Source organism: Haematobia irritans, chromosome 1, assembly GCF_050003625.1.
Source record: "Haematobia irritans isolate KBUSLIRL chromosome 1, ASM5000362v1, whole genome shotgun sequence".
Lineage (NCBI taxonomy): Eukaryota > Metazoa > Arthropoda > Insecta > Diptera > Muscidae > Haematobia > Haematobia irritans.
The window spans coordinates 60,668,415-60,690,568 of record NC_134397.1 but is presented as its reverse complement, the minus strand read 5'-3'; the positions used below and the strand labels follow the sequence as shown (position 1 = coordinate 60,690,568).

Sequence of the window (22,154 nt, the reverse complement as noted above, 5' to 3'; positions counted from 1 at the left end):
TAGAAAATTTTGTCAAAATTTATTTCTTTAGAAAATTTTGTCAAAATTTATTTCTTAAGAAAATTTTGTCAAAATTTTATTTCTATAGCCACCGTGGTGCAATGGTTAGCATGCCCGCCTTGCATACACAAGGTCGTGGGTTCGATTCCTGTTTCGACCGAACACCAAAAAGTTTTTCAGCGGTGGATTATCCCACCTCAGTAATGCTGGTGACATTTCTGAGAGTTTCAAAGCTTCTTTAAGTGGTTTCACTGCAGTGTTGAACGCCGTTCGGACTCGGCTATAAAAAGGAGGTCCCTTGTCATTGAGCTTAATATGGAATCGGGCAGCACTGAGTTATAAGAGAGAAGTTCACCAATGTGGTATCACAATGGACTGAATAGTCTAAGTGAGCCTGATACATAGGGCTGCCACCTAACTTAACCTAACCTAACCTATTTCTATAGAAAATTTTGTCAAAATTTATTTCCTTAGAAAATGTTGTCAAAGTTTTATTTCATAGAAAATTCTTTCAAAATTTTATTGCTATAGAAAACTTTGTCAAAATTTTATTTCTATAGAAAATTTGGTCAAATTTTTATTTCTATAAAAATTTTTGTCAAAATTTTATTTCTATAGAAAATTTTGTTAACATTTTATTTCTATAGAAAATTTTGTTAAAATTTTATTTCTATAGAAAATGTTGTCAAAGTTTTATTTCATAGAAAATTCTTTCAAAATTTTATTGCTATAGAAAACTTTGTCAAAATTTTATTTCTATAGAAGATTTTGTCAAAATTTTATTTCTATAAAAAATTTTGTCAAATTCTTATTCCTATAGAAAATTTTGTTAAAATTTTATTTCTATAGAAAATTTTGTCAAAATTTTATTTCTATAGAATATTTTGTCAAACTTTTATTTCTATAGAAAATTTTGTCAAAATTTTATGTCTAAAGAAAATTTTGTCAAAAGTTTAGTTCTATAGAAAATTTTGTCAAAATTTATTTCTTTAGAAAATTTTGTCAAAGTTTTATTTCATAGAAAATTCTTTCAACATTTTATTTCTATAGAAAATTCTTTCAAAATTTTATTTCTATAGAAAATTTTGTCCAAATTTTATTTCTATAAAAATTTTTTTCAAAATTTTATTTCTATAGAAAATTTTGTTAAATTTTATTTCTATAGAAAATTTTGTCAAAATTTTATTTCTATGGGATATTTGTCAAACTTTTATCTCTATAGAAAATTTTGTCAAAATTTTATTTCTATAGAAGATGTTGTCAAAATGTTATTTCTATAAAAAAATTTGTCCAAATTTTATTTCTATAGAAAATGTTGTTTAATCCTGTGACATAACATCTCAAAGTAGTTTGCACACCACTGCTTTTCATAATGGAAAAGTGGTGTTTTTTTTCTTTGGAAATGGTTTTTATGTCTTTACTGGAAATATCCTTTCTCTCGCAAAATCCAATACGCATGTGCAGTTCTCAATAGACGACAGTGTGAGAAGAATTTTGGAATACAGACTAGAAAATTTGTGCATAACTACACATTCATATAGTATGGAAATGGAAATTTTCGAAATGAAAAATGATAAAAACGCGTGGCTGATATCCAATGAATCATAGAAGCAGACGTCCACCAAGATATTGTCGTATCATAAAATTGGTCAGATTTTGTAACAAATACTCAAAGACAATAGGCTTTTTTTCTGAAGATTATTTGCAAGCGATGGACATTATTTCTATATAGAGGTTATAAGGAAAAGAATGTCAAATGATAGTGATTACACATATGTATACACCATATCCAATTGAAATCCAGTTGAAATCGAAAGTGCAAAAAGAGAGACAATTTGTAGTGACAAGGCAAGACATAGACAACACTTGCCTCCGTCTGCAATACAAAAGAGATTCTCTCTTCTATTAGTTGAACATTAATAATGAAATAAATGGTAAATCCAATAATTGTGGGACATCAATTGGTCAAGAATATAAAACAATGCAAAGAGGCATCAAGAAAAAATCCTTGAGTAAATTGTATGTAGTGAAAGATATTAAAAACTGAAAAAATATGTTATTCCATATGTCAGCATCCAAGAAAATAATGTGAAAATTTCCATACATTGTTTATTTTTTTTTTTGGTTTGAATACTGAAGAAAAATTCTATAACGTTAGTTTAAATACCTACACTATAGATACAAGGGTTGATAGCACACAAGGATTTGTAAATGCGGTGACATAGCAGGGAAATTCTTTCACCTCTACTTTGGCAGGACATTATATCATACAGATATAAAATCGTATTACTAGGAAATGCAGGAAAGAAAACTTATTCACGGTCAACAATCGCCAAGACGTCACTCATATTTGCTAGATCTTCTGAATTGATGTATTTTTTTAGTGGACGGAACTGTTTGTCAGTGTATTTTTTTTTTTAGAATTGGCCATTGGGCTTCAAAATTAAAGTGTGAGTACACGCAAAGAAAAAAACGTTTGGAAAACGTGTACCGAAAACGTTTTTCTTTTGTGAGAGTTTTTTGAATTGCTTCGAAAGGTATACACTTTTATCACCAAAAAAATTAGTTTGTTACAAAATTTTTATTTTTTCAATAAAACAAGTTATTTTTGAACCAACAACACAGTCCATTTCGTTTATATCAAACACTGTTCTTTTCTGAAATTAGGTCTTTAATAAGACATATTTTACAGTTCATAGTAAAAAATTAATATAGTAGAATGTAATGTTGAACATTTTTTTTGGAATCTTCCGACCATATCTGGAATATATGTAAAAAAAAAAACTTTGGTCGAAGCAGGGATCGAACCCACGACCCTTGGCATGCAAGTCGGACGTAGCAACCATTGCTCCACGGTGCCCAACTACATGTATTTTTCTGTTAAATAAACTTTGTTTAATCGGCTCGTGGGCGCCGCAAGCTATGCTATATAAATATAACTTATATGGGTAATTGTCTATTGATGACAATAACGGCTACATAGCACAGTGGATAGTGTGTTGGCTTACAAATTGCATGGTCCGCGGTTCGATTCTCCGTCCAGGCGAAAGGTAAAAAAAAATTTAATTTATAAAATCATATAATTTCTTCTACATTCTTTGTATTACAGAAAAAGGTGCTAAGAACTAAAAAACGTCGTGGAAGTGAGAAAGATGTGAGGGAAAATGCAATTAGCCAGAAAAAAATTTTTGAGTTAGTCTTTATGAAATTGTTTTTACATCCTGGAAAAGAATAAACGTTTATCACAAAAAGTATATACTTTTCTTCCAAATACACTTCCTTTCAACGAAAAGCAAATGAGAAACGAACTTTGTTTGTCTAAAATTTCGTTTGGGAGGAAAGAATTATTTTTTTGCGTGTATGCATATCAATAAAATTCCTTTTGCGATTGCTGAAAATACCTTTTTATACCCTCCATCATAGGATGGGGGTATATTAACTTTGTCATTCCGTTTATAACACATCGAAATATTGCTCTAAGACCCCATAAAGGATATATATTCTGGGTCGTGGTGAAATTCTGAGTCGATCTAAGCATGTCCGTCCGTCCTCCGTCCGTCTGTTGAAATCACGCTAACTTCCGAACGAAACAAGCTATCGACTTGAAACTTGGCACAAGTAGTTGTTATCGATGTAGGTCGGATGGTATTGAAAATGGGCCATATCGGTCCACTTTTACGTATAGCCCCCATATAAAGGGACCCTCAGATTTGGCTTGTAGAGCCTCTAACAGAAGCATATTTCATCCGATCCGGCTTAAATTTGGTATATGGTGTTGGTATATGGTCTCATGCAAAAATTGGTCCATATCGGTCCACTTTTACGTATAGCCCCCATATTAACGGACCCCCACATTTGGCTTGCGATTACTCTAAAAGAAGCAAATTTCATCCCATCGGGCTAAAATTTGGTACATGGTGTTGGTATATGGTCTCTAACAACCATGCGAAAATTGGTCCATATCGGTCCACTTTTACGTATAGCCCCCATATAAACGGACCCCCAAATTTGGCTTGCGATTGCTCTAAGAGAAGCAAATTTCATCCGATCCGGCTGAAATTTGGTATATGCTGTTAGTATATGGTCTCTACCAACCATGCAAAAATTGGTCCACATCGGTCCATAATTATATATAGCCCCCATATAAACCGATCCCCAGATTTGGCTTGCGGAGCCTAAAAGAGAAGCAAATTTCATCCGATCCAGCTGAAATTTGATACATGATGCTGGTATATGGTCTCTAACAACCATGCAAAAATTGATCCATATCGGTCCATAATTATATAAAGCGCCCATATAAACCGATCCCCAGATTTGGGTTGCGGAGCCTCAAAGAGAAGCAAATTTCATCCGATCATAATTATAAAGGGTGATTCTTTTGAGGTTAGGATTTTCATGCATTAGTATTTGACAGATCACGTGGGATTTCAGACATGGTGTCAAAGAGAAAGATGCTCAGTATGCTTTGACATTTCATCATGAATAGACTTACGATCTGCCACAACGTCGAATTTTCAGTGAATGGGCCCTAGAAAAGTTGGCAGAAAATCCGCTTTTTTATCGACAAATTTTGTTCAGCGATGAGGCTCATTTCTGGTTGAATGGCTACGTAAATAAGCAAAATTGCCGCATTTGGAGTGAAGAGCAACCAGAAGCCGTTCAAGAACTGCCCATGCATCCCGAAAAATGCACTGTTTGGTGTGGTTTGTACGCTGGTGGAATCATTGGACCGTATTTTTTCAAAGATGCTGTTGGACGCAACGTTACGGTGAATGGCGATCGCTATCGTTCGATGCTAACAAACTTTTTGTTGCCAAAAATGGAAGAACTGAACTTGGTTGACATGTGGTTTCAACAAGATGGCGCTACATGCCACACAGCTCGCGATTCTATGGCCATTTTGAGGGAAAACTTCGGAGAACAATTCATCTCAAGAAATGGACCGGTAAGTTGGCCACCAAGATCATGCGATTTGACGCCTTTAGACTATTTTTTTGTGGGGCTACGTCAAGTCTAAAGTCTACAGAAATAAGCCAGCAACTATTCCAGCTTTGGAAGACAACATTTCCGAAGAAATTCGGGCTATTCCGGCCGAAATGCTCGAAAAAGTTGCCCAAAATTGGACTTTCCGAATGGACCACCTAAGACGCAGCCGCGGTCAACATTTAAATGAAATTATCTTCAAAAAGTAAATGTCATGGACCAATCTAACGTTTCAAATAAAGAACCGATGAGATTTTGCAAATTTTATGCGTTTTTTTTTTAAAAAAAGTTATCAAGCTCTTAACAAATCACCCTTTATATAGCCCCCATATAAAACGATCCCCAGATTTGGCTTGCGAAGTCTCCAAGAGAAGCACATTTCATCCAATCCGGTTGTAATTTGGAATATGGTGTTAGTATATGATCTTTAACAACCGTGCAAGAATTGGTGCATATCGGTCCATAATTATATATAGCTCCCATATAAAGCGTTCTCCAGATTTGACCTCCGGACCCTCTTGGAGGAGCAAAATTCATCCGATCCCGTTCAAATTAGGAACGTGGTGTTAGTATATGGTCGCTAACAACCATACCAAAATTGGTCCAATCACACAAAAATTGGTCCATATCGGTCCATAATCATGGTTGCCACTAGAGCCAAAAATAATCTACCAAAATTGTTTTCTATAGAAAATTTTGTCAAAATTTTATTTCTATAGAAAATTTTGTCAAAAATTTATTTCTAGAGAAAATTTTGTTAAAATATTATTCGGTTTATAATAAAATTTTCATCATTGTCAAAATTTTATTTCTATAGAAAATTTTGTCAAAATTTTATTTCCATAGAAAATTTTGTTCAAATTTTATTCGGTTCATAATCATGGTTGCCACTCGAGCCAAAAATAATCTACCAAGATTTTATTTCTATAGAAAATTTTGTTAAAATTTTATTTCTGTAGAAATTTTTGTCAAAATTTTCTTTCTATAGAAAATTTTGTCATCCAATTTAGAAGATGGTGTTAGGAGGCTTTAAGATGCCTTGCCATCGGCAAGCGTAACCGCAACTTAAGTAATTCGATTGTGGATGGCAGTGTTTAGAAGAAGTTTCTACGCAATCCATGATGGAGGGTACATAAGCTTCGGCCTGGCCGAACTTACGGCCGTATATACTTGTTGAAAATGAAAATATCGCTTTTGTATCGCACACTGCTGTTGTTGAATCCTAATAAAATTCCAAAAAAAATTTCGTACTTTGGTGGAAAAAAATTGGAGTTCAAAATTGCAAAAATGTCTTAAGTGCCATACGAAGTCCAACATGGAGGCTTTATCGGTAAAATTTAAAAATTTTAAGATATTCTGATCTATTTTGTGGGAGACACGAATTTAGTTAATCTTACTCCCATTTTCATGAAACTCCGTTAGTGCTACGTTAGCTAACGAACTTTTAAACCATACTATGTTATGGACATTTCTGTCACCTTGCCTATATATTCCATATCTTAGTTAGGAACTTAACTGCTGAAAATGTTTCTGTTAAATTTATCAGGAGATAAGATATGTGTAATTTACTTTCTGTTATCTGGCAGTTAAAACCTAACGGAGCTACATGAAAATGGCAGTTAGTGTAGTTCATTTGTATATAATTTCCCCTTTTTTAGTTAATTTAATTAATGTACGAAAAAAATATTAAAAGTCAAGGACAATTTCTCAAAATATAATAATTCCGAATATAAAAATCCGCTTCAGTGCCACCTATATGTGAAAAAATGAGTTATATGCGAATACAAAATTTTTGCGATATAATCCTCCATAGAAATTGGAGTAAATTGGCCAAATTTGAACCATAGATAAACTTAAACGATAGCTTTCCATTGGAATAAAAACCTTTTGCCAGAAATATTCAGAATTGCAGTAATGTTGCATATACGAAACAGATAGACCACTGTGGTCAAATGGAAAAAGATGGGGTGCCAGATATATATGTCAAAGATAAATCTTTTTTATGTTAGCCTGATATCAAGGCAGGCTTGTTTAATGTCCACGTCATTTAAACTACATATTATTACAATATTTACTTGAGCTTATTAGACAGGAAGATTAAGGGAATTGATACTATTAAGTTACTAAAAAGAAAATGCCAGATACCAATCCCGCAAGCCTGACTATACATATGTTTCCGTGTTGGCCACTACACATTTCCATAGTTCTTAGTGAGATCTGGCCGGGTGAGATAATTAAATTTGGGTATTTTATGTTAATTCCTTATGAAATTTACAAACGAGAATTATTCTCCCAAATTGAACCATTTTTTCATTCAATATATGACCTAGAAAAACATGGAGGCACTGCTCATCGAGATAAATGTGACCCCTGTGGCACAAATGGAAAAAGATGGGGTCCCAGATTTATATGTGAAAGATAGATCGTTTAGTGCTCTATCCTATGGTAAAAACGGATATTTTGAAATGTGTTTGGGAGTCTCAATATATGACCTGGAAAAAAGTGGAGGCACTGCTCTGCGAGATAAATTTGACCACTATAAATAGATTAAATTTCAGATTTATATTCGAGAGAAATGTGATCACGGATCTTTTAGTGCTCTATCCGATGGTAAAAACGTATATAGCTAAATGTTTTTGAGAGTCTCAATATTAACTTTGTAATCAAATTCAAAAAAATTAAATTATTTTAACACTTAATAAACACAATTTTTCAATTGGAGATCTTGCTCGGAAATAAACTTACATACGACATATTGGTTAACAAAAATTGGTTAACAACATCTAAAGAAAAATCCAACTGCATTTTATCATTCCGTTTTTAGCACATAGAAGTATCCCATACCCCATAAAATATATTTATTCTGGGTCGTATTGAAAGTCTATGTAATAGCTATGCATTTTTTTTGTCTACTGTCAGAAAGTTGTAAACGTCGAGAATGTCCTGTATACAACATAAAAAACGTAGTAAATGTCAAAAACAAAGGATACTTAGATTTGATTTTAAACTATTTTTTTGATACCCTAAGGCATCTGGATCCCCAGATTTGCCTTACGGAGCCTCCAGGATGAAGAAATTACACCCAATCCGTTTGAATTTTTTTTATTTATTTTGTTTGTATTCACACACTACTTTTAGTTATCGTGTGTGATTTATAATTGAATTTGCATCACTTCTTCAGGTGTGATCCGAATTCAATGTTTTGGATGTAAATTTAAAATTTCGGTGATATTTTGTCAAATAAATAATTTTTATAATATTTGATATTTTTTAATGGAATTTAAGACTTGTCTGAAATGTTTGACCTCAAATATTTTTAAAAATTCAAAATTTGTTTCAGATTGCATTTATCATTTTTTTTTTTCGACAAAATTTAAATAATTTGTACCATTTTATGAGTTCTTAAACTGTTTTTAACCAATTTGAAACAAAAAAAATTAAAATAACCCATTACAAATATTAAAAAAAAAACATGTTATAAAAAATTTAATGAAAAGATCTTCCTGTGTAATTAAAATAAAGGACATCATTGGGAGTACATCTTCTGGAAGTGCTTTTAAAGTTGTGCCTTTGGAAGAACTTCCTAATTTTTTTGCTGGGATACTCATTATAAGATGTATATCTTTTTGTATTAGAAAGATAAAATGAAAATTAAACTGAAATTTTCAAAAATATATATAAACAAGCCATAGTCGGCTCGTTTATATATATTTTTCAAATATAATACCCTAAACCTTCGGGCCTACTGTTACACCACAGAGACCTTCGAGCCTACTGTTCCCCCACAGAGACCTTCGGGCCTACTGTTACACCACAGAGACCTTAGCGCCTACTGTTCCGCCATAGAGACCTTCGAGACTACTGTTCCCACACAGAGACCTTCGGCTTTACTGTTCTACCACAGAGACCTTCGGGCCTACTGTTACACCCAGGGATCCGGAGCGGTCCATTTTTTTCGCTCCGCTCCGCTCCCGCTCCGGAGAAAAAAAAACCGCTCCGCTCCTCGCTCCGCTCCGAGAAAAAAAATCGCTCCGCTCCGCTCCACGCTCCGCTCCACGCTCCGCTCCGCTCCTCTTCGAGAAAATTATAGTACAAACATTGTATTATTTGTTCAATTGAGTTTTATTTTATTTAGAAAAATCGGGCGGTACATATATGGGAGCTATAGCTAAATCTGAACCGATTTCGATGATTTTTTGCACATATAGTTAGTGCTATAGAAGATTACATTTCGCCAACTTTGAGTAAGATCGGTTGATAATAAGGGTTTTATGACCTAATTTGACAAAATCGGGCGATACATATATATGGGACCTATATCTAAATCTGAACCGATTTCGATGAATTTTTCAGACCTAAAGGGTGATACAGAAGATTATTTTGTGCTAAATTTGACGACGATCGGTTAGTAAAAAAAGTGCAACGTGACCCCATTTGTCGAAATCGGGCAATACATATATATGGGAGCTATATCTAAATTTGATCCGATTTCTTCCAAATTCAGTAACGTTCGTTCTTGTGCCCAAAAAAACTCCCTGTACCAAATTTCATCAAAATCGGTTAATAATTGCGACCGAAATCCTGTAAACAACAAATACATGGACAGACGGACGGACGGACGGACGGACGGACGCCAAGCGCTAGATCGACTCAGGAGGTGATTCTGAGTCGATCGGTATATATTTTATGGGGTCTAAAATCAATATTTCTGGTAGGCAAATTTTTTGGCAGATCAAACTTATTATACCCTAACCACTATGTGGTTTAGGGTATAATGACTTTAAAACAATGTGTTAGGTTAGGTTAGGTTAGGTGGCAGCCCGATGTATCAGGCTCACTTAGACTATTCAGTCCATTGTGATACCACATTGGTGAACTTCTCTCTTATCACTGAGTGCTGCCCGATTCCATGTTAAGCTCAATGACAAGGGACCTCCTTTTTATCGCCGAGTCCGAACGGCGTTCCACATTGCAGTGAAACCACTTTGAGAAGTTTTGAAACCCTCAGAAATGTCACCAGCATTACTGAGGTGGGATAATCCACCGCTGAAAAACTTTTTGGTGTTCGGTCGAAGCAGGAATCGAACCCACGACCTTGTGTATGCAAGACGGGCATGCTAACCATTGCACCACAATGTGTTGAAATATTTTATTAATTTTGAAGATTTTTTCAGAAATATTAAATCCATTTTGACTTCATTAAAGGAAGCATTCTAGGAAGCATATGTTAATTTTTCATTTTTTTAGATTTTTTCGTCAGTTGTTATCAAAATCCTTTAAAAACGAGTTAACGAGTTATTTTTTTTTCCATATTAAGACTCGACTTCCAGTAGAAATTATGATATGTTTCAAGTAAAAAGCGTCTTTAAAATAAAGTGTTGAAAAACATGTCTTATTTTTTAACGATTTTTTGCTTTGTAGGCAAGATGCAAAAAGGAAACAAATTTAAAGACAATTTTATTAATTTTAAAGAATTTTTCTTAATTATTAAAGTCAAAAATTTTATCTTTCATGTTATGATACACATTTTTAAGTAAAACCACTTAATTATAAGGACATTACAACTTCATTCAAAAGTTTATTGCCTTTTGGACAAGAAAACAAGTATATACAGCACTAAGTTCGGCCGGGCCGAACCTTAAATACCCACCACCATGAACCAAATATTAGGGTTTCCTTTGAAATTTTAGGAGGGCTTGAGGACTTGAGGACACTTCCCGAAGATAAATTTAAAGATTTCACCTATGAGGACTATATCAGATTCTGGATTTATAAGAACCACTTTTGTTTGAGTTTTAGAGGAATCATTAACATCTCTTGTAAGTGTGCAAGAAAATTATAAAATAACGTCTTGATTTGAAATCTTAAATATGTAGAAGTAAAATCTGGAAATTTTACATTGAGTTTCAAGCAATTCAAGTGAAGTCGGTCTATATGGAGGCATTACCAAATGGACCGAGCCTAAAATACCAGAATATTTACAATTTCAGGCAAATCAGATAAAAATTACGGTTTCTAGAAACCCAAGGAGTTAAATCGGGAGATCGTTCTTATGGGGGCTATACTAAAACATGGACCGCTACTCGCCGTTTTCGGCACACCTCTTTATGACCCGAAAATACCTCTAGATTTCCAATTTCAGGCAAATAGGATAAAAACTTCGGATTCTAGAAGCCCAAGAAGTAAAATCGGGAAATCGGTCTATATGGGGGCTATACCAAAATATGGACCGATACTCACCATTTTCAGCACACCTCTTTATGGTCCGAAAATACCCCTAGATTTCCAATTTCAGACAAATTGGATAAAAAATACGCTTTCTATAAGCCCAAGACCCCAAATCGGGAGGTCGTTTTATATGGGGACCATACCAAAACATAGACCGATACTCACCATTTTTGGCACACGTATTTGTGGTCCTACAATACCTCTAGATTTCCAATTTCAGGTAAATTGAATAAAAACTGCGGTTTCTATAAGCCCAAGAAGTAAAATCGGGAGATCGGTCTATATGGGGGCTATACCAAAATATGGACCGATACATACAATTTTTGGCACACGTATTTGTGGTCCTACAATACCTCTAGATTTCCAATTTCAGGTAAATTGAATAAAAACTGCGGTTTCTATAAGCCCAAGAAATAAAATCGGGAGATCGGTCTATATGGGGGCTATACCAAAACATGGACCGATACTCACCATTTTTGGCACACCTCTTTACGGTCATAAAATACCTCCAGATTCAAATTTCAGGCAAATTGGATAAAAAATACGATTTCTATAAGGCCAAGACCACAAATCGGGAGGTCGGTTTATATGGGGACTATATCAAAACCTGGACCGATATAACCCATCTTCGAACTTGACCTGCCTGCAGACAAAAGACGAGGTTGTGCAAAATTTCAGCACGATTGCTTCATTATTGAAGACTGTAGCGTGATTACAACAGACAGACGGACAGACGGACATCGTTATATCGTCTTAGAATTTCTCCCTGATCAAGAATATATATACTTTATATAGTCTGAAATCGATATTTCGATGTGTTACAAACGGAATGACAAACTTATTATACCCCCGTCACCATTCTATGGTGATGGGTATAAAAAACTTTATTTTAGAGAAATGCGTCTTCCATGTTAAGCAAAATTTGCATTCTTATTCTAAGGACATGGAATCTTTGACTTCACGACAATATTTTTTTCAGTGTAGAAAACTAAAAAATTAAATATAAATAAGATCGTTTAATTGCATTTATTTGACGTTCATTACAAACATCTTTGTAGTAATACGGGATGAAATTGATCGAAAGTACTGTTGTTACTTTTACAACACATACTAGAGATATATTTTGACATTTGCCGTTTTTGAAACCAATTACTAAAAAACACGTTGTGTTTTCCCCAATGTACGTACGTACAAAAATACATATCGTACATTTTAAACGTTTACTCACACTACGCTAAGTACTAGCTAAATTTGAAATTACCTACACAGTGTAATTTCAAAGTTACACATTTCATTCAAGTAATATTTTATTCGGAGCGGAGCGGTTTTTCATTTGGAAACCGCTCCGCTCCCGCTCCGCTCCGGATTTTAGAAATGCCGCTACCGCTCCGGCAAAAAAAGGGCTTGCTCCGCTCCGCTCCACGCTCCGCTCCACGCTCCGCTCCGCTCCGAATCCCTGGTTACACCACAAAGATCTTAGGGCCTACTGTTACACCACAGAGACCTTCGGGTTTACTGTTCTACCACAAGACCTTCGGGCCTACTGTTACACCACAGAGACCTTAGGGCCTACTGTTCCGCCATGAAGACCTTCGGACCTACTGTTCCACCACAGAGACCTTCGAACCTACTGTTCCACCACAGAGACCTTCGGGCCTACCGTTCCACCACAGAGATCTTAGGGCCTACTGTTACACCACAGAGACCTTAGGGCCTACTGTTACACCACACAGACCTTAGGGCCTACTGTTCCCTCACAGAGACCTTCGGGTTTACTGTTCCACCACAGAGACCTTCGGGCATACTGTTCCACCACAGAGACCTTCGGGCCTAATGTTCACCCACAGAGACCTTCGGGTTTACTGTTCCACCACAGAGACCTTCGGGCCTACTGTTCCACCACAGAGACCTTCGGGCCTACTGTTACACCACAGAAACCTTCGTGCCTATTGTTTCATCATAGAGACCTTCGGGTTTACTGTTCCATCACAGAGACCTTCGGGCCTACTGTTCCACCACAGAGACCTTCGGGCCTACTGTTCCCTCACAGAGACCTTCGGGCCTACTGTTCGCTCTGGATTAGACGCAATAGTAGTTTACATGGCAGTCGTCAACATTACTAAACCGACCTTTACCGATTACCGACCCGTGACTGTCACACCATCTCTACAACAATCAACTGCAGCAACACTAGCAACCGTCTGAAAGCTGAAGATCTCATCACCCGATCAGTTACACATCGACAAACAAGCAAGTTCCCGATCAACTACAAATGGACGAATGCCGAACTTCCCAATCGCCAACGAGCCGAACTACTCAACAACGACCATGCGTCCACATTTCAACGTATTCAATAGCCTCCGGGTGTCAACGAATCATCAACTACGCAGCATAGACGAACCGATATTCTCCTCCACTACCGATTGACTACGAACCGAATACCAATCAATTACCGAAGCTCTACGAGCCGACGCACAATGGGGCAAAATTGTTGTTTTTTTTTCAAATAGGTTAAAAAGAATTAATAAAATAATTCTTTTTAACTTATTTGAAAAAAAATTCTGATTAAAATATGAAAAAAACGAGCTATAAAATACTGAATTAAAAAAATTCCTGTGTATTTTAACTACACAGTAAGTTTCTATTATTAACTTCTTTGTGAGGACATTTTTGAAAGATCTTTTAAAGTTGTGCCTGTAGAACAACTCCCAAATATTTTGCTGCGAAAAAGTGTGGAACTACTTTTAGTTGCTTTATTAAATATTAATTGTCTAGTTATATTGATGTCTACTTTTTTATTCATTTTTATAAAATAAAACATTAATTTAACCTAAAAGCTCAGTCTATTAAATTTTAGCTAGGGGGGCTATAGCCCGCCCTAGGAAAATTGTCTCGCTACGCTAATGACGACATCCCGAATGCCTGCTCCCATAAGATTCCAATCATATTAGGGAGATTGTCAAATATCACACAAGTATATTGTAAAATAATTTTTATCAATAAAACCGAATTAATTAATATTTAACTCGAAAGAGGTAAACAATTGTGTTATTATTCCGGAAGGTTTAGTGGGTCCTTACGGAGACCCTGGAGGCGACTGGACTTACCTTAGCCGACGAGAAAACCCCCTTACAAAAAGTCGTATTTTTCTTGCGCTTAATTTGAGTAAGTTCGGTTAATAAATGAGGGCATTATAGTCAAAAAGGTTATTGGAAAATCGGGCGATATATATACAGTGAAACCTCTAAAACATGGACACCGGAAACCTCTCAAACATGGACAGTTATACAGGGACGTTTTCTATATTGACACATTAAAAGTAACCTCTTATACCTGGTCACCTCTCAAAGGTGGACAAAATTTAAGCGACCGTGCTTAAATTTTGGAGATAAATTGTATTTGGGATGGTAAGATGGTACGTGTTATAAGTATATTTCAGTATGTGATTTTAGTATAAGCCGCTTTGTAAACCGATCCCCAGATTTGACCTCTGAAGCCTCTTGGAAGAGCAAATTACAGTCGATCCGGTTGAAATTTGGCACTCTATTTACCATGCTAAAAATGGTTCATATCGGTATAATTTTGAGCACTTAAATGCACAAGAAACCCGATACCTCCGAAAAATATATATAATATGCAAAATGGCAAAAAAAGAACATCTGCATGGCACATTTTTATACCCACCACCATAGGATGGGGGGTATATTAACTTTGTCATTCCGTTTGTAACACATCGAAATATTGCTCTAAGACCCCATAAAGTATATATATTCTGGGTCGTGGTGAAATTCTGAGTCGATCTGAGCATGTCCGTCCGTCCGTCTGTTGAAATCACGCTAACTTCCGAACGAAACAAGCTATCGACTTGAAACTTGGCACAAGTAGTTGTTATTGATGTAGGTCGGATGGTATTGCAAATGGGCCATATCGGTCCACTTTTACGTATAGCCCCCATATAAACGGACCCCAAAATTTGGCTTGCGAGGCCTATAAGAGAAGCAAATTTCATCCGATCCGGCTGAAATTTGGTACATGGTGTTAGTATATGGTCTCTAACAACCATGCAAAAATTGGTCCACATCGGTCCATAATTATATATAGCCCCCATATAAACCGATCCCCCGATTTGGCTTGCGAGGCCCCTAAGAGAAGCAAATTTCATCCGATCCGGCTGAAATTTGGTACATGGTGTTAGTATATGGTCTCTAACAACCATGCAGAAATTGGTCCACATCGGTCCATAATTATATATAGCCCCCATATAAACCGATCCCCCGATTTTGCTTGCGAGGCCCCTAAGAGAAGCAAATTTCATCCGATCCGGCTGAAATTTGGTACATGGTGTCAGTATATGGTCTCTAAGAACCATGCAAAAATTGGTCCACATCGGTCCATAATTATATATAGCCCCCATATAAACCGATCCCCCGATTTTGCTTGCGAGGCCTCTAAGAGAAGCAAATTTCATCCGATCCGGCTGAAATTTGGTACATTGTGTTGGTATATGGTCTCGAACAACCATGCAAAAATTGGTCCACATCGGTCCATAATTATATATAGGCCCCATATAAACCGATCCCCAGATTTACCTCCAGAGCCCCTTGGAAGAGCAAAATTCTTCCCATTCGGTTGAAATTTGGTACGTGATGTTAGTATATGGTATCCAACAACCATGAAGGAATAAGAAGTTTTAAGATACCACAACCCAAGTAATTCGATTGTGGATGACAGTCTTTCGTAGAAGTTTCTACGCAATCCATGGTGGTGGGTACATAAGATTCGGCCTGGCCGAACTTGCGGCCGTATATACTTGTTTTATTTATTTATTTTTTTTTTTATTGTTGTTTTGCAAAAAGAGTCGTTGTATATTAAACTCAGTTTTTGTTTACAAACAAACAACTTGATTTTAGTAGAGAATAGGGAATAGCGATATTTTTACCAGGGCTGTGGAGCCGGAGTCTGAAGATTTTCCTGGAGTCGGAGCCGGAGTCGTATAAATTTTACTCGACTCCGGCGAAACAAAATTTGAAAAACTCTTCAAAACTTTGTAACAAAAGAAATATTTCGACAAATTAGATTCGATTGGAGTTTTTAATCGAACAACTAGTGTTGGGCGATCTGGCAACTTTAATTTAAGTGAGAGCTGTTGTCTTAAGGAGCGAAAGAAATGAAATGAGTAAACAATGAATTGAATATAAGTAACTGAGGAGCTGAAAGAGTAAAGGTATCGGATCCAGTTCATTTAGTTCCAGCCACGGAATAGTTCCAAAGAGCTAGTTCGCTCCGGAACTACCAACTCTACGAACAACGCAAAACGAAGTACTGAATTTTAGGCCTTTCAAAGTGTATTTATATGGATGAAACTTCACGGTGTAATAAGTAGGTTTTACTAGAATATGGGCTGAATTGATCAATTGTATAGTCCATTTTTAACATATTATACTATAGATTTTTAACCCTATATATACTCTTGGTAAAGGTACAATTTTAAGGCAATATAGCAGTAGAACCCCACGTTCTGAATTTTTGGCAGGCATGTTGAGTTCGAAGATGGGTCATACCGAACAATTTTGTGATATAGCACCTACATAGAAACCCATCTCTGATTTATTTTAAGAAAATTTTCCCAGTCTACAATTTTCATAAGATTTGTCAGAAATTTTGAGTTATTTGAGATCCATAAATAAATGCGGAAATTTCCCGTCGTGCCAGATTTTGTATATGGAGATAATTACTTGAGAAATCTTCATATACACCCGATGTCCTTGGAAGCTGTAATTTTAAATTAAACCTCTGCCAATGTGCCATCTGAGGCGGTCTTTTTGGGAGAACGTTTGTTTCATCAATGTCACTCGAAATTTTTACATTAAATTAATGGCCTCTAATTTCCATAACTTATAGACCATTTATAAATCGATGTTATACCATTTTACTTCTATAGAAACAATATTCGTAACTGTCCAGTAAAGGTCTGCACAAGCATATTTGAAATTTCAAAATTTTGTGAAACATGAATAGAACTTCAAATAAAATAAATATCAGAACATAGCCTACGTATACTTCGTTGCAAACGAACGATGTTTTGATGGTTCTATTCGAAACCAAGCATTAAGGTTGCAAGCATCAATAAACGAACGAGGTATTTGTTCGGTTTGTTTAGCGAAGCGCTGATGTTCTGCATGTTCTATAAAAATCCAAGCCATTTGAAATCGCTTTCAAGCATACTTGTGCAGACCTTTACTGTCCAGCTATTCCTGTCATCTGTTGTATGGTAGCGATTATTTCAAATTCCGCCCGTCCTCATTTATGGCAGTTTATGTTTGTTTTACATATCCGACACATTACATTTTTTAACATCTAATCTTTCTATCTGATTAGCCCGACATTTGGATTTTTGTGTATTTTTTCTTTATTTTATATAGATTTATTTTTTATAAAATGCCTATATAGACCAATGCCAGGATTTTACTTCTTAAACATCTGGAAGCCTAATTATTTTTTGAAATTTTGTGTGTTTATAAATTCATATTCTGGATATTGTTGTTATCTACCCATATTTGGATGTGGTCTCTATATAGTCTTGAGTCGTATTTTAATTTGTTGGCCTGACATTTACATTTCTAAAATGCTGAGATTTGTCGTCGAGTCGTATCAAAAATTAAAATTAGAATTCTTTTGGACATATAAACACATATGGCAAAATAGAATACTTATATCGGTCTATTTTTGGAACACTACTTCTTAAAATTACAATTGGAATACTGCTAAAATTGGATTTAGGGACACCACCTGGTGTCGACTCCGGAGTCGGAGTTGAGGCTAGGGTTAGGTTAAAGTGGCAGCCCGATTAAGTTTCAGACTCACTTAGACTATACAGTCAATTGTTATACCACATTTAACTAAAAGTACATATGGGCACTTCTAGTTTTAACCACTAAACCTTCTCTATTATTTTCTTTTGTTGAACCAACCAGATTGTTCCGAAAACATTAACAGACTGCTTAGCTTATCGTTTTTCAGGTCCGCTAGTAATCTAAAGCTATATGCCCCTAAAATTCGCTTACGCCTTACACAAAATTCAGGACACTCACACAAGAGGTGTTTAATTGATTCCTTTTCCTCCGCATCATGACAGCTCATACTGTAGTCATTATACTTCGCACCAATAGTTTTTGCAAATTCTCCTATCAGGCAGCGACCCGTTATAGCCGATATCAGAAGTGTTATCTGACGTCGAGGCTAATAAGAAATGCTGGAGTTGGAGTTTCAGACTACATAGAAGGGAGCCACCGTGGTGCAATGGTTAGCATGCCCGCCTTGTATACATAAGGTCGTGGGTTCGATTCCTGCTTCGACCGAACACCAAAAAGTTTTTCAGCGGTGGATTACCCACCTCAATAATGCTGGTGACATTTCTGAGGGTTTCAATGCTTCTCTAAGTGGTTTCACTGCAATGTGGAAAGCCGAGCCAATGTGGTATCACAATGGACTGAATAGTCTAAGTGAGCCTGATACATCGGGCTGCCACCTAACCTAACCTAACCTACATAGAAGTACCATAGATTTTCCGGAAAATATATGTTTTAAAACTGCGTTATGATGTTTTAAATGCAACAAATTTGTTTTCATAGAATTCTGTCAAAATTTTTATGACGTAAGATTTTTCTTCTAGTTGTATCTTAAAGGATACAGTTCGCATTAAAGGGTTAATAGACTACTCTATATTAAACGATTAAAAACTAAAGAGGCATTTATTCATGTCCAATTAGCTCGCATTAAAATTGTAAAAATATGTAAAGTAATTGATTTGGACAAAAAACAGCCTGCGTTGATACCAGGCTAACATAAAAATAGCAAAATTTTGGTTTGGCCATATGTTCTTAAACCTAAAACATACAAATTAAAGATTTTGACAAAATAGTTCTCTTTGATAAGAAGTTCAAATACAAATTGAAGTGAAGTCCGATAGCATCTCGATTTTTATACCCACCACCATAGACTCTTGATGGGGGTATAATAAGTTTGTCATTCCGTTTGTAACACATCAAAATATCGATTTTCAACTATATAAAGTATATATATTCTTGATCAGGGAGAAATTGTAAAACGACACCCCTGATTTGGTGTCTTGGGCTTCTAGAAATCGTTGTTTTTAGCAGATTGAAATAGGAAATCGAGAGGTTTAGGACCACAAATGGGTTTGCCGATAATAGTATTTATCGGTCCTTATTTTGGTGTAGCTCCCATTTAGACCGATCCCCCGATTTTACTTCTTCAGCTTCTACAAACCATATTTTCTATCTGATTTCCCTGAAATTGGAAATCTAGAGGTATTTGATGACCAGAGATATGTGAGCCGGAAATGGGGTGTATCGGTCCATGTTTGGGTGTAGACCCATGTAGACCGATCCCCCGATTGTACTTCTTCAGCTTCTAGAAACCACAGTTTCTATCCGATTACCCTGAAATTAGAAATCTAGAGGTATTTTATAACACCATAGGTGAGTCGAAAATGGGAGTATCGGTCTGTGTTTTGGTACCGAGTTTACTTCTTGGGTTTCAAGAAACCCTATTTTCAATTCGATTTAACTGGAATTTGAAATCTAGAGGTATTTTAGGACCACAAATAGGTTTGCTGATAATAGTGTGTATCGGCCCATGTTTTGGTGTAGCCCCCATATAGACCGATCCCCCGATTTTACTTCTTCAGCTTCTAGAAACCATAGTTTCTATCCTTTTCCCCTGAAATTGGAAACCTAGAGGTATTTGATGACCACAGATATGTGAGCCGGAAATGGGGTGTATCGGTCCATGTTTGGGTGTAGCCCCATATAGACCGATCCCCCGATTTTACTTCTTCAGCTTCTAGAAACCACAGTTTCTATCCGATTTCCCTGAAATTGGAAATCTAGAGGTATTTTATAACACACATAGGTGAGTCGAAAATGGGAGTATCGGTCTGTGTTTTGGTACCGAGTTTACTTCTTGGGTTTCAAGAAACCCTATTTTCAATTCGATTTAACTGGAATTTGAAATCTAGAGGTATTTTAGGACCACAAACTAAACTGCAGTTTAGGGGCCCCTCACCGATTTGCTTGAAATTAATATATGTTATGTAACTTAGTGTGCTGATTCTAACAAGGTACAATTTTTGTCCCGGAAATACCCGGGTCTTGAGATATAGCCCTCCAAAGGGTCAATAAAAACTGGATATATCTCCTTTGTTTTTGGTCCAATCTAAACAAACTTCGTGTCATATGAAAGCTTATTTTACGCACTTTTAATTTAGTTTAATTTAGTTTGGGAGATTTAATTTAGTTTGGGAGATAGAAATAAAAATAAGAAATGTTTACCCTAATTTTTTGTTATTTTCGTTATATCTCAAAAAGTCTTCGATTACACCCAGGTTTTATTTATACGCAGTTTGAAAGCCTAAAATCTGGCCTTTTGTTTGATGTATAACATATCTTTATAGGTCCACTCTTAACAAAGTTATTGAGCTTTTATTCTGAGTAGGAACAAAAAAAAAAGATTATTACTGAAATATTTACCCTTTGGACTCTGTCCATAGGAGAAAGTCTTAAACCCCGGCCGAAGGCCGGCTACTTTTCCCCCCTTGGGATTGCGTTAGCCCACTTTGGACTCTGTCCATAGGAGAAAGTCTTAAACCCCGACCCCTGACCCTTTGGAAGGCTATATCTCAAGACCCGGGTATTTCCGGGACAAAAATTTTACCTTGTTAGAATCAGCATATGAAGTTACATAACGTATATTAATTTCAAGCAAATCGGTGAGGGGCCCATAAACTGCAGTTGCTCCGAAATTTTGCACAGAGAGAACAATAAACTTTATAGCAAAGTGTGCCGAATGTGGTCAAAATGGGCTCAGATTGAGGCAAAGCCAGTATATGTATGTTTTTCGGATTTGGCCAAATGGGGTTAAAACACAAACTGTTTCATTTTAAAATCTCCACTGCTACGCCGAAAACTTGCAGAAATTACTCAAAGCTTCCTACAGTTGAATTACTCTACAATTTGACGATCAAGTGAAAGAATACCTAGGAACTAAAAAAACAATTAAATGAGGAATACCTGGTAAGCTTAAAAAGGCTACTACTAAATGCATGTTCCACGAAATAAAAATAAACACAAACATAGTACCGGTCTAAGTCTCCATAACAAGTCCCATTACCAGCGAGCTGGGTGCATTTAAATACCTTTGGCTTCAAATCAATTCCTCTAAATGAACCACATTTAACCAAATGATAATTCCTTGGAGAATAGTACTTTCCAAATGCCATAAATTCCGTCACTAAGGATTATTTATTTGTTATTTCTTCCTATTGGAAATGGTGTAGAAGTGGTGGGTGGTTGTTGAGGAGGTAGGCATATACGTTTTCTTAACGAGAATTTTCCAGTTTTTCTTCTTTGACAACATAGAAGCCACATTTATCCAGAATCGAAAATATACGCAATATCGATTCTTAACAATATAACTAACACAATCAAGAACTTATTTGTATTCCACTTCGTTTTATTTACTTAATTTTAATTGTTTATAACTTCGCACCTTGTTGTCACTTTTTCTTCTTCTTATCAGATAAAAAAGTCTAGTGTTATCGATAGCTACTGAATCAACGATATGTCGATATAATTTCACTAAGACCGTAATCGGTTGTTTTTGTGTCTACTGGGAAAATCTGGCAACCGTAAAAAGTTCCCTAAAAGAACATAAGAAGTATGCTAAACTTCAACACAATTTCAAGCAAGTGTGGTTCATTGTTGGGTTTAATGAACTGCCTTAATTTATTCTGATAATTGGTTGATAGTTTCGCTGCAAGTAGAGGATGCTGATGAGGAATGTGGTAATTCCGAAACGTGCGTCCATCCATCCATCTTGCGGTCTATAGGGCTTTGCCCAAATAAATTTGACAAACATTCTTT

At 35.9% G+C, this 22,154-nt stretch overlaps 1 protein-coding gene across 4 annotated transcripts in view; it reads right to left on the bottom strand.

Moving 5' to 3' along the window:
• Positions 1-21,915, bottom strand: part of Sap47 (Synapse-associated protein 47kD) — a 299,408-nt gene extending 277,493 nt beyond the window's left edge. Inside the window, exon 1 of one of the 4 annotated variants that reach the window (XM_075290558.1) lies at positions 21,781-21,915. The gene's annotated coding sequence lies outside the window, so the exon portion shown is untranslated. Of the gene's footprint in view, positions 1-21,604; positions 21,627-21,711 lie in introns of those variants that run through there. The other 3 variants (XM_075290556.1, XM_075290555.1, XM_075290560.1) reach the window with 3 other exon arrangements.
• Positions 21,916-22,154: the final 239 nt, after the last annotated feature.